We start from the raw sequence: 13,748 nt of genomic DNA, 5'->3' as shown, positions 1-13,748 counted from the left end.
GGATCTAGTCTAAATGAGAATATCAATAGAAGTTAGGTTTTAGTCTACAGCTTACTGGGCAGGTGCAGGACATGGGCAGTTGGTTTTCGTGTGAAATAAGGAGGATGTAATTTGAAGAATGGTTGGAAAATTTCTTCAACTACACCAGACTAGAACATTTTTTCCTCCCAGGACTGTTATACAGTACTTCAGCTCCTACAATCATTTGATATTGGTGATGGAACCATAGAAGGAACCACAAGGGAAATTTAGTCCAACCTACTGCTCTGGAGTAATACACAACCAAAACACTATTGAAAGACAGCCATCCAGCATCTCTTCCACTCTCTGAGGCAGTCCCTTCCACTCTTGAACAGCTCTCACCATCAGGATGTTCTTCCTAATGTTTAGGTGGAATCCTTCTTGTAAATTAAATTCATGTGGTTCATGTCCTTTAGCCCATTCGTATTACTGGATTACATAGAACTATCATGCCACTTTAATGATTCCATGCTATGGAGTTCTGAGGTTTGTAGTTTGGTGAGGCACTCTAGTGCTTTGACAAAGAATTCTAAATGCCCTTGCCTAAATCGCAAATCCCACGATTCCATAGGACAGAACCATGGAAGTTCAAGTGGAATAATAGCACTATAATTCTGTAGTGTGAATGGGCCCCGAGTCTCTAGAGCAGCAGAAAACAAGCTTGATTCATGTGCTACTAGTACTAATGGGAATTGATTCCCCAGCCCTGAACATATCAAACTAGTCCAACATTTGTGGAAATACTTTATATTGAAATTATGTTTAAAATTTACAACAGTACTTTTAACATTAAGCTCAAGTGCACTGTGATTCATTTCTGGTGGTGGCACAAAGTTGTGAGATAACTGAAACTTGTTTCCTGATGTATGTTTCAGGAAGATCAGTATATATCAGGTACAGTATTGATTCCTTCCACTGTCTCTGGTACCGAAACTCAGGAGCATGTTGATGTCCTTGCTCAGCTAGTTTAGCAACTTACTACAGGAAGCAATAAAATTGCAATGTTTTACCAGAGGCACAACAGGATAACTGTCAAGTTTATAACTGGCCCAGCTGCATTTGCAGTGGGCAGTGGTGTTAGGAGTTTTCTTCCTGGTTTATTTGCTTTTTAAAAAAGCATTTGGGATGAAAGATGTTTCCTACATGCATGATGATAAATGAAACTGCAAACTTGGGGAAATGAACTCTGTTATTTGAAGGGCTATATCCAAGCAGTATTAAAGGATTGGGGGGCAGACCCTGGAAGTAACTTGTTATAACTTACTAGTTCGTGGCAAACAATTTTCCCCAATAACAGCCCTTTTAGTTATTACCGTACAGTTTAAGAATATAGATATATAACTATTCCATCCTCGCAAGTAAAGATGAATAATTTTCACAGTTTTATCCTCACTGCTGTGTGCTTCTAGTCATTTCCAACTTATGGTGACCCTAAGGTGACCCTATCACAGGGTTTTATTGGAAGAGTTTTTTTTGGGGGGGGTGCCATTGCCATCCTCTGAAACTGAGACACTATGACTTGCCTAAGGTCCTTGTGTTTTCCAAGTCATGATTCAAACCCTGGTCTCCAGAGAAATAGTCCAATGTTCAATCCACTACACGACATTATTTAGGTGATTTTGTGCCATGGGCTAGTTGAGGAAGACCTCAGACTGTGTACTTGAAGCTTCTAAAGGTATGCTGCAGCATCCAGGGCACAGCAAATGCCCTTCCCTTGATCAATTATTCCACCATACTCAGACTATCAACATGCCCAGCATCAGTTGCTACAAACATCTACTGAGGATGCAAAGGCTTTCCATGTGATCCAGTCTAGGAATATACGCTAAAGGTGGAGTAGTCTGGTGCTGCTTGGAAGAAACCTGCCTTTGCAAAACATGCAAATATAATATGTGTGCTAGGAAGCAAATAAAGGTCAGTACATCAGGTCAGTGTGAATGAAATGCCTCAGGTACCTCAGGGGTCAGGTGAAGGGATGTCATATTGAGGAGGGAGCAAGCTTGTTTTCTGCTGTTCCAGAGAACAGGACCCAGAACAATGGATGCAAGCTACAGGAAAAGAGATTCCACCTCAACGTTAGAAGGAACTTCCTGACAGTAAAGGCTGTTCGACAGTGGAACACACTCCCTCGGAGTGTGGTGGAGTCTCCTTCCTTGGAGTTCTTTAAGCAGAGGCTGGGTAACCATCTGTTGGGGATACTTTGATTGTGTTTTCCTGCATGCCAGGGAGTTGAATTGGATGGCCCTTGTGGTCTCTTCCAACTCTGTGATTCTATTATTCTTCCTGAATCCTTCCTCCATTCAGATCAGAGCTATGTATGACTTATCCTCCAGAAGTAGCCTCCTGCCTCAAGTGAACAGTGCTTTAGGTATAGCAAATGCCCACATGCTTGGGGGCCCCTCTTACTCTGCAGCCCAGCAGGTCCCTTAGCCCATCACCACCGTTAAAATATTATCCATCTGCTAATTTAGAAGGCTTTTGTGTATGGAATGGGGAGATGGCACCATCTTGTCCTCCTCAGACAGTGAAATGTCTTGGGTTAGCTCTATAGCTCAGAACATTATTCATTGGTCATGCTCACTGGAAAGTGTTATATTTTGGACTGCAGTTATTCTAGCAGTTATAGTAAAAAAATGCTTAAAACCATTTCCATACTCTGTTGGAGGACTCCAGTTAATGTGAACCCTCCACATTCACTGGGGTTAGAGGTGTAGTACCCCTGTGAAAGTGGAAGAACTGCATTTAAAAAAACACCACTTTTTTTAACCTAAGAGAACCCCTATCTAGGAATCTCTAGGTCCTCCAGTGCAACTCTGTGGTCAACATCCACTGGATGTTGACCATAGAATAATACAAAAAGCCTAGAGACGTGTTTTCTCTAGGAATCTCTAGGGTCTCCAGTGCAATTCTGCCTGACATTGTCCATAGAATCAGAATGGATGACTTAGAATTTCTTAGAGATAATATATTCTCAAATCCATGAATAATCAAATCTGCAAAAGTCAAACGTAGAGGGCTGACTGTATATTCATTCAGCTATCACAATTTGTGTTGGGTTGGTTCAGCAGCAGTGAGCACAATTTTCCTGCAGATTGTCCAGGTTCAGCCCATGAAATTTTTGGTTTAAAAGAGATCTGAGACAGAACTGAACCAAGACATTTTACTGCCTGAGGGAAAGAATGAGATGCTCTCACCCAGTGGCCTCACCAGACTTGGTGACACCAGGTGCAGGGCAGGCTGCCTGCCCCACCTTCCCCTTCCACTGTCTTGCTGACCTCCCACCCTCACCTCAGCCTCTGCTCTCTTCTTGGAGAGAGAGCCAAGACAGTGACGAAGCCACCAAGGGCATGCTTGTCCCAAAGCTGCCCTCGCCACCATCTCAGTTCCTTCCTCAGGGAGAGAGACGAGCCAGTGATTAAGCCATGAGAGGTGCACTTAACCCTTGACTGCAACAGGTAGAGGACTCCACTCGGTGTCACCCCTTCTCTGGAGTATCACCTGCTGCAGTCCGCACCCTGTCAGTAAGACCACTTGTGGCACTCTTTTTCTATATAGAGAAGACTCTTTCTTTGACAATAGTGAGGGAGGGGGACACTGTCTTCTCTACCCCACTTGGGAAGGGAACGGGCTAGTTTAGACAACACAGTGAGGCTGCTTTACATGCAGAGCTCCTCCCTCCATCTCCCTGCTGCCCTCCTACCTTCCCCCCAGCATCTGCTATTTGAGATGGCTGTCCTGTTCTGCCTAATGAGGGTTAGCTCACTGTGATTCACTGACTGTCAAGAACAAACTATATGAGGTTAGGTGAGACTGATCTGGTAAAAGAAGCATCCAATTTCCAAATCAATCACTCCCCAAATAACTCCCAGCCACTGTGAGAAAGCTGTGACCTGCCTCACATGGAGCACAGTTATGTAAGCCTAAACCAGACAATGAGCATGTCTTTTGTTTTGTACCCGAGGGGAGCAAATGGGACAGAAGCAACCTGGGGAGGAGTTAATTAAAGGAAGGGGAGGGAAAGGAGTTAGGGGTTTCCACCTTTATTGTTTGTAGAAGATATTAACACTTTATTTATTAAGAGTCTTCGAGGTGTTTGCTGTGATGGGATCTTAACCATGCCCTCTTCAATCATTTGCCCCATAGAGCTAAATGAGAGATGTCAGGAAAACTCATTTGGTGGCATTAATCAAAGTGGATTAGATTTAGCTCCATCAAGGCTACCCTGCCAGCACTGCATCAAAGAGACTTCCTCCCAGACCCAATGGCTGCTCTGTTGGCTTTGAAATTCTGTAGCCATCCAAACATTTATTGGAGTGACACATTACTTACGTTGTGGCTAAAAGCATGCTGGAGCCCAATCCCTAATGTACTTCTGTCTCCTCTGTTTATAATATAACTGGGTTAAGTAATCTGGGTACATGCAGGTGATGGTGGTTGCAAGAGTTCAGAGTCCCAATTAAGATCCCAGTCAACTTGTCCACTTTGACTGTTCAGCAGCAATTGGTAATGGACAACCACTGAGCCTCTTCATGCATGCTATGAACAAATCCACCCCCACATACATGACATTGGTATAATGTTCCCTATCCCTATAAGGTTTTCTTGGCTTCTCATCCTTTGAATGGTGCTTTTCTTCTTTCCTCTCATCAGAGAGAGAGAGAGAGAGAGCAGAGTGGAACTGGGTCTTTGAAACAGACTGTGGCCTGTTACAGACTGCCAAAATAAAGCTGCTTCGGGTCTCTTTGGAGGTATGCTATTTAAATGATGAATGAGTCCTAAGAGTCCGGAGGTCGTGCCAAAGCCACACTCCATTCCTAAGCACTCGAGTGCAGCTTAGGTGCAGCTTCTGGATTCTTAGGATGCATGCATCATTTAAGCAGCATACCTCCAAAGAGACCTGAAGCAGCTTTATTTTGGCAGTCTGTAACAGGAGACAGTTTCTTCCTAATACAGATTGTGTGCATGTCTACGAGGGATGGAAAACAGAAACTCATTTCTCTCCCGGGAAAGGTCCTTAGCAGTATGTTCTGGTTAGGAAATAACATTGTAAGGCAAGTGGAGGCACAGTAGTGGGTATTTAGAATAGAATTTTTAAAATGTCACAAACTAGTTTTATGTGCAGGGTTAAAATAAATATAGGCCTACCATATGTGTGATATTTTCCCCTTTGAAAAGTAAGGCAGTTATACTAATGTATATGTGTGGCTAGTATCAGAGTTATTCATTTGACTGTAATTCCTGTGGTTTAGAGCAGCACAATATACAAAACCCAAGAGATCAGACACTGCCTCCCTGCCTCCCCTGTAGCACTGTAGTCACTGCCTGGACAAGAAAGCTGCAGACAATTTTACCAAGGATATAGATATTATAGATTAGAAACCTCCTGGTCCTTGGGCAATGGATGCTCCTGAAAAGTTAGCCCCATGCCACAACCTGCTACAGTAGCTCCGAGGTCTAAAATGCTTCTCATTTTGGGAATTTAACTACACCAGGTTAGAGGTTATACAGCCATCCAGATCTCAAATGTGGTTGGACTGCAAATCACAGCAGCCCTGGCCACCATACCCACTGGAGTTGCATCTGAAGAGTTGCAAGATTCCCTGCTCTATGTTAAACTCTCTCTCTCTCTCTCTCTCTCTCTCTCTCTCTCTCTCTCTCTCACACACACACACACACACACACACACTGCTTGCTTGTTCTCTGTCTCCAGTATTCCAGGTGTTTATTGTTTCTTTAATTATGCTAGCACTAAAACCCAAGCAGCTGATAGTTGTCGTTGTGTACCATCAAGTCATTTTTTACTTTGACTGCTATTAATAATAATATAATTATTATTTGGGGGGGTGGTACCTCCCTGTTCAGAGAGAAGGGAGAGCCGGGGGTGGTGGTGGCTGTAGGATAAAGTGATGCAGGCTGGCAGTGGGCATGGCAAAACAAACAAACGGAAAGCCTGAAAATGTGCAAACTGGCAATAAATGAAGATAGGCATGGAAAGGTTTCTAGCTCTAACAAGTATAAAGCACTTCTAGCACATTCAGGCATTATTACTATAGGGAAAATAATCATATGGAAAAGGGGAACACCCTCTTCTTGGATGTTTCCACACTTCTCCTCTTGTAGAAAGTGACTTTCTTACGAGGAGAGTCGAGGAAAGCCTAAGGCCATCTTTCCTATTCTATTTAGAGCAAGCTTCTGTTTTGGTGGCTGACACATGAAAGCCCTTTGTTTGAAGCCACCCTCTCTTTGAAGAGCTTTCCATTTTGCAAGATTAAAAAAAAAAAAGGAAACCAAGCCAGGAGAACAAGGACCTTGAATTTGTCCATTAACAGCTGGAAAACAAGATGAACAAATGCATAGGTTACCTGGGCACTCTTGCCCACTATGGTAAAAAAAAAATAGCTATAAATATAATTACTATATAAATTGTAATGCCTATGGCCATATCACTATCCTAAATTATAATTGTTTGTTCTAAACTTGGCTTGTTGTATTAGCACATGAAAATGTTATGCAAATCTGTGCTCTCTTCTGTAGTTTTTTTGGTGGCACATTTCTCTTTGTTTTAGGCAATGCATAAGTGGCTACCCTAATGATGTGGTTTTTCCCTCACACCAGTTTTGTCCCCTGCTGTTGGAAGGAGATGTGCCAGTCACTCCTCCTCTGTGTCCAAGAAATCCTGACATTGATTGAGCAGCATGGGAGAGATACATCCCAGTGGCTCTCATGCTCCTAAGGGGCCCTTTGTTCAGTATGTTATCACTGTGTTGCTATAAACAGTGATTGATCTCTCTCTTTGGGGCAGGAGGGTACTTTAATTAGGGTGCTACAGTTCCCAAGCAGAAATCCTCTCCATGTATGTATTTTTGTTTTTGTTTGCATTTTAAATTATCTATTTTAATGTTCAGGAGCCTACTTTGTTGATGTGATATCTTATATATTGTGGCTATTTCCTGTTTAGTGGTAGACTTTCTTAGAAGTCAAGTAAGACTTAAGTAATCAGAGGAAAGACACAACTAATTTAAAGAAAATGGAAGTTCTTATCAGATGTAGATATCCATATTTCTCTCTAAATTGTATGTAAAGCATCATAAGGTTTTTAAAGTGTAGAATAAGAGATTCCACTCAAGTTACCCATGATTCACAGTTGCACTTTTCAACTTTGATCAAGGATTTCAATCTTTAGACAGAATTTACCAAAATAAAGCTTTTGTTCAGCTGGTGAGAGATCATTTTAATCAGGAAGACTAAGAAGTAATAGAAGGCCAATGTGGTGTAGTGGTTTGAATGTTGGACTACAATCCTGGAAATCAGGGTAAAATTCCCAGCTCAGCGATGAAACGCACTGGGTGACCTTGAGCAAAGTAGTCTACCTTGTGCTCTCCAAGATGGCTTGCTGCCTTCGGGAATGGCAGCTGCTGCTGACTCCCATATCAGTAGGATGGTAAATCCAATCCAGGTTTTAGTCTGAATTCTAAATGACATATCCAAGACACTAAACCTAGCCTCCAAATAGGTTCAGTACCTTGGATAGCTCCTTTAAATTTAGGCTAGAACCCAGAGTAGATTTGCAGGTCCAAAACACATTGCAGAAATAATCCAATTTGAGACTGGTTTAACTCTCCTGGCTCATGCTACAGATTCCTGGGAATTGTAGTTTATTGTGACACCAGAGCTCTGACAGAGAAGGAGAAATGTTTCACAAAGCTACAGTTCCCTAGCATTGAGCCAGGGCAGCTAAAGCAGTCTCAAACGGGACTATTTCTGCAGTGTGTTTTGGACCCTAGAATCATAGAATCATATCTCTCAGATAAAGGCTGATCTAGACACTGACATTATAACAGAAACAGTGAGAGAGGTGTCCAGTGACTCCGATGACTGTGTTAGATTGGATCATTTTGAGTTTGTAACTATCGGTGAAGTGGACAAGCTCCTTGGAAGCGTAAGGAGGATGATGTGCTCTCTTGATCCTTGCCCATCGTGGCTGACCATTCAGGGAGGGGATGCAACAAAAACTTTATTACATCTTATAATTAATGCATCCCTAAAAGAGGGAGTATTTCCAACAAAACTAAAACAAGCAATAGTGAAACCGCTTTTAAAGAAACCCTCACTAGATCCCCTGCTGAGAAACAACTACAGACTGGTCTCCCTCATACCATTTTGGGCAAAGTGATTGAGAGGGCAGTCGCCCTCCAACTCCAAGCTGTCTTGGATGAAGCAGATTATCTGGACCCATTTCAAACTGGCTTCAGGGCGGGATACGGAGTTGAGACTGCCATGGTCGCCTAAGTCGATGATATCCGTTTGGGCATCGGCCGGGGAAGTGTGACCTTGTTGGTGCTCTTGGACATTTCAGCGGCTTTCAATACCATTATTATTATTGCTCTGTGTTCTAATCTCTGGAGAAGCGAAAAACAAGCTTGTCCATGCTGAACATAACATCCCTTCAAATATTTAAACATGGCTGCCATGTCATCCTTAACATTCTCTTCTCATGAGAGAGACTAACCACCACTGCTCAGATGTCGTGGAGGATGTTACCCCTTTTCCAGTTGCAGCAATAGCAGTAGCATTTACATTTCTAAACCGCTTATCAGTGAACTCAGCACTCTCTAAGCAGTTTACAACTTGTAAGCCAATTGCTTACAACAATCTCAATACTCATTTTACCAACCTACACAAGGGTGGAAGCCTGAGTCAATCTTGGAGCCCTAGGATCGAACTTACAACCTTGTGGCTGTAGTACTGATATTTAGCCACTACTCCATCAGGTCTCCTTTCCCCTTCTCTTATGAAGATTGAACTGCTGGCCTAGTCATCTAAAAGTGTGGGGGTGGAGACTACATCATCCACCTTAGGTACTAAATGTCAACCTTGATGCAAGAAAAAGACTTGCTGTCAGAAATTGCTTTGAGTTGGGGCCAAAATCAGACACCTTAGGAACTTGTCAAGTTGCCTAAAACAAAGTCAGAGCACTAGTCCCTTTAAGCCAGTATTGCTGTTTCTGACTGATAATGGTTCTCCAGGGTTTCAAGCTTTCCTAGCCCCACCTGGAGACCCCCTCATATTCCCTGGTTGTCTCCTACTAAAGTATTAACCATGATTGACTTCTGAAATCAGGAAAGATTGAGTATGTCTAGGATGGGACAGAAGCAGTTCTAGTCTCAGAGTTTGGATGGATTTTTTTTCTTCCTTCAAGATTATCCTAACTGCGTGTCAAAGCTTGGAAAGTAGTGGCATCACTAGGGTTGGTGTCACCCAGTGTGGTAACTCATGGTGTCAAACCCCCCCCCCATTGACCTCCTCCCATTTCACACCTCACAGAATCCTTAGTAATGCTTTTTTGCATTAATGGCACTCATAAATCATAATTCCCATATACCACCAAATGTAATGCTAATATTTGTGACATAAACTACTAGCAAAATTAAAAGTACACCTTCAAATGACAATATCATATGCACAACTTAAATATATTAACATATACATAGTGAAGATTTGGTTAAAATGTGATGTTTTAAAGTAAAAAAATTAAAATTAAAAAATTAAAAATTTAATTTAAAAAATTTTGGGGAGCTCCCCTTTCTCTTCCTACCAAACTTCACCACACTCACACCATCTGTTAAAGCATTTGAAAGGGAAGCAGATGAATGCCACAGCCCATTTCTGCCAAAAGGTAGTGTTTGAGAAACAGTGGTGTCATTGCCCCTTTATGGTGTCACCTAGTGCGGTCCAAACCCCCCCGCACGCCCTGGTGACACCACTGCTGGAAAGAACACTCTTCGGGACTACACATTTTAGAATTGAGGGACTTGCTTTTCTAAGGTCTTGTTGCACATCTATTACTTTCTCCCATACAAATGGCAAATCAGTGTAAAGTCATACCAACAAGCCAATTGCCCATCAAGGATTTTACAAACGCCCCTTAGTATCCAAGGGCCAAGAGATTTGGTGCATATCCTTTTCACTTTCATGAGATAACATCTTCCAGTGACCCTGAGAGAGCTCTCCAGCTATTCACACATTTTCTAAATACTGTCATGATTACAAAGGGCCACAGTGGCCACTCAGGGGATATTTATTGGCTGCGTTGACCTTTTAACACTGTAACAAACAACATTCAGAGAGGGGAGTGAAAACAGGCTGTTTTCTAGTTTAAAAATGCAATTCAGCTGTCTGACTTTCCTCTCTCCATGAGGTTGTAGATACTGACACTCTCACACACACTGTGTGCCTCATTCACACACTGAACAATGAAGAGTTCTGGAAATTTCACTCAGTTTTCAGATGCAGCCTTATTCTGTAAAGCCTACCTCAATGGAAATGTCAGCTTTTTTTTTCCCCCAGGTGGAAATGACAGAATTCTATGTTCAGACTTCATGTAAGTTCCTTGGATTCTTGGGGGCTGAGTAATGAAAAAGTGAGCTTTTGTGTCATCTGCAAATTTGATAAGTATGTTCCCAATTCTGTCATCCAAGTCATTGATAAAGATGTTTAACAGCACTGAGACCAGGACAGAACCCTGCAAGACTCCACTGGTCACTTACTTCTCTCCAGGGTCAAAGGATTCCTATAAATGGCAGCCATATTGCATTGTTTAATCCTGTGCCTGTTCACAGGTAACTCAGGTTCACCTGTTAGTGTCTATTCACAGGTACATCAGATGTATAATTCTGGTAGGGATTGGGTTGGGTTGAGGAAGTGATCTGTGTTATAACAATTGGGGAGTTTCATAGGGAAGCCACTTGTCCTACAGTCAGCTTTCTGTATCCATGGCTTCAACTATCCACACCTTGAAAACATTTAAAAAAAAATCCAAAAGGCAAACCTTGATTTTGCTATTTTATATCAACAATACCATTTTACTATGTGATTGTATTTAACAGGATTTTAGCATCCATGGATTTTTGTATCCATGGATGGTCCTGGGGGGGGGGGGTGGCGACAGCAAATATCAAGGATCCACTGCACTTTGCTGAGGACTGCCCTCTGTTTGAAGGGCTGTTAGAAAACAATCCTCCCTCTGAAAGGGTCCTCTGGTTGAAGAGCTGTATTCATTTCAAACCCACTTTAACGATAAAGAATCATAAAGAACTTGGATAACAAGGGCCTTGAAGCTGCTCATCTACAGTTGCACCTGGTTAACTGCAGTAATCTAATCTGCACTGCTGAATTAATGCAGTTGGACACCGCTTTAACTGCCATGGCTCAAAGCTATGAAATTTGTAAATCGTAGTTTTGTGAGATATTGAACATTTTTCAGAGAGCTGCCACAAAAAAACTACAAATTTCAGGATTCCATAGCATTGGGCCATGGCAGTTAAAGTGGTATTAAACTGCTCTATTTCTGCAATGCAGATTAGACTCTAGTCACTTGCTCATACCTTTCTCCACTATGATGAGGTGCCCTGTGTTTCTGGTTAAAGTACAGGCATCATTTCTAGATGTAAATGTATACATGTACATTTACTTAAATTTTATGCAGGTTTCCTTTTTTGGCAACCTACATTCCCTGAGAAGTATGGTTATATAAACAAAACAAATAATAAAAATTCTCTTGTGTTCACACTTGAGAAGCTGTGTTTTAGATATATTGCCACTAAAAAAAAACATGCAAGCACTTAAGAGCAAACTCAGCATCCTGAAAAAAGAAACATCTCTCCATATATAAACAGTGTTTGTTAGCTTTAGGAGCTGGGGTTGGGAGGTACCTGAGGAGGATTCAGTTGGAATCTGAGTCCATGTTGTTTCAAACACATCCCCAAATATCCCACAGTGGATGGTTGAGAAAACTGGTTTCAGCCTACTGAAGAATGGGGTGGAAGAATGCCTGCATATGTATGGGGGAAGAGGGTCAGGAAGAACCTAATGTAGAAAATTAATCTATTAAAAATTAAGCAAAACTAAGAACATTCTTCAGCCTAGTGCTCTCCAGATATGTTAGGCTGCATGTGTGTATATGCCTTCAAGTCACCTGTCAATTTATGGCAATCCCATGAATTTCACTGGGTTTTCTTAGGCAAGGAATGCTCAGAGGTGGTTTTTGCCAGTTCCTTCCCACAGCATCTGATATTCATTGGCCATCTTCCCTCCAAATACTAACCAGGCCTGACACTGCCTAGTTTCCAAGATCAGGATCTGGTATCTTTAGGGTACTTAGACACTTTTGTTGGACTACAAATCCTATAATCTCATAAACCATGGCTACCTGTGTAATTATGGCTGCTGGAGTCCAACCCATCTGTTGGGCACCAGATTGGTGAAAACTGCCTCAGGAGAAAATAATGTTGACGTTAAGCATGTAATTCAGTTTTTATTAGATGGCAAACAGAACTCACAGGGATGCAGAACATTGTTTTAATGCAATATTTGAATTAAGATAGGATGAAAGGCAGCAGAATGACCATGCTGACAGGGGATTCTGGGAGTTGTCATCCAAAATGACTTTTACACACTGTGATTGAGAGGCCACTGTGGGCCTTAAGATTATTTATCCCCTTTTTACTTGTTTATTGTGTTTATTGTGCTACATGGTATTAAGACTCTTCTTAGTAAAAGCGCACTTGTTGGACATAGCTTGATGTCTATTTCCATATCCCCATAAGAGAACTGGTCATAGCTTTAAAAAAGTAACAGAAGTTGGATTCTGACAGATGGCAAAGTCAATGAGCTCATTGATTTCATGGTGCACACACAGTGTCAAGGTCAGCATTTGGTAAGACTGGGCCATATCTCTTTACAGGGCTGCAGAGTTGCCCTCTGTTATCAACACAGAGCATAGATAAGTGTGGGAAGGAAAGGGCTTACTGATAACAGAAAGGCCCACCAAGTAGCTTTAGATGGTAAAAAAAAAATGTTGCATGTGCCTCACTCCAGGAAAACTAGTGGCTCTTTAGTAACCTACAAGCGCTTGCATGTTTCCCATTAGATTCAACATCTCTAGTCAAGCTTGGAAACAGAGGTTTGGGGGGGTGACAATTCCTAGAATGCTCGAGTTAGCATGTCTGCTGGCCACACTTAGTTCAAGATTTTCCATATCTTGGCTCAGTCATTAATCATTAATCAGAATGGAGACTGCAGTCAAGAAATCAGAAGAAAACTAGGACATGAAAGGGCAGCTATGCAAAGTGTAAAGATACATCATTGAATACTAAAGTTAGGATTGTCCATGCCATTGTGTTTCCCATTTCTATGTATGGTTGTGGAAGCTGGACATTGAAGAAAGCTGATAGGAAGCAAATTGACTCATTCTGAGATGAGGTGGTGCAGAAGAGTTCTATAGATATCATGGACTGCTAAAAAGACCAGTAAATGGGTTCTCGAGCAAACCAAACCTGAACTCTCCCTAGAAGCCAAGATGACCAAACTCAGCCTGTTGTACTTTGGACATATCATGAAAAGACATGTCCCACTAGCAAAGATAATAATGCTTGGTAAGACAGAAGGCAGTAGGAAAAGAGAAAGGCCTTATTTGTTAGCTGCCCCGATTGTTCTCAGAGGGGCAGGATACAAATAAAATTTTATTATTATATTATTATTATTATTTCAGATGGATAGAGTCAGTCAAGGAAGCTACAGCCCTGAGACTGCAAGACTTGAGCAGGCTGTTGATGGAAGTCAGTTTGATGGCAGTTAACTAGAAATTCTGGAAATCTAGGAATAGGCTTTCAGTAAACACTCAGGATCTTGAGATCCTGCCCAAGATTTTATGAGGTTAATCGGTTGTG

The sequence above is a fragment of the Sceloporus undulatus genome, chromosome 3, assembly GCF_019175285.1.
Source record: "Sceloporus undulatus isolate JIND9_A2432 ecotype Alabama chromosome 3, SceUnd_v1.1, whole genome shotgun sequence".
Lineage (NCBI taxonomy): Eukaryota > Metazoa > Chordata > Lepidosauria > Squamata > Phrynosomatidae > Sceloporus > Sceloporus undulatus.
This window is presented reverse-complemented; position numbering follows the sequence as displayed.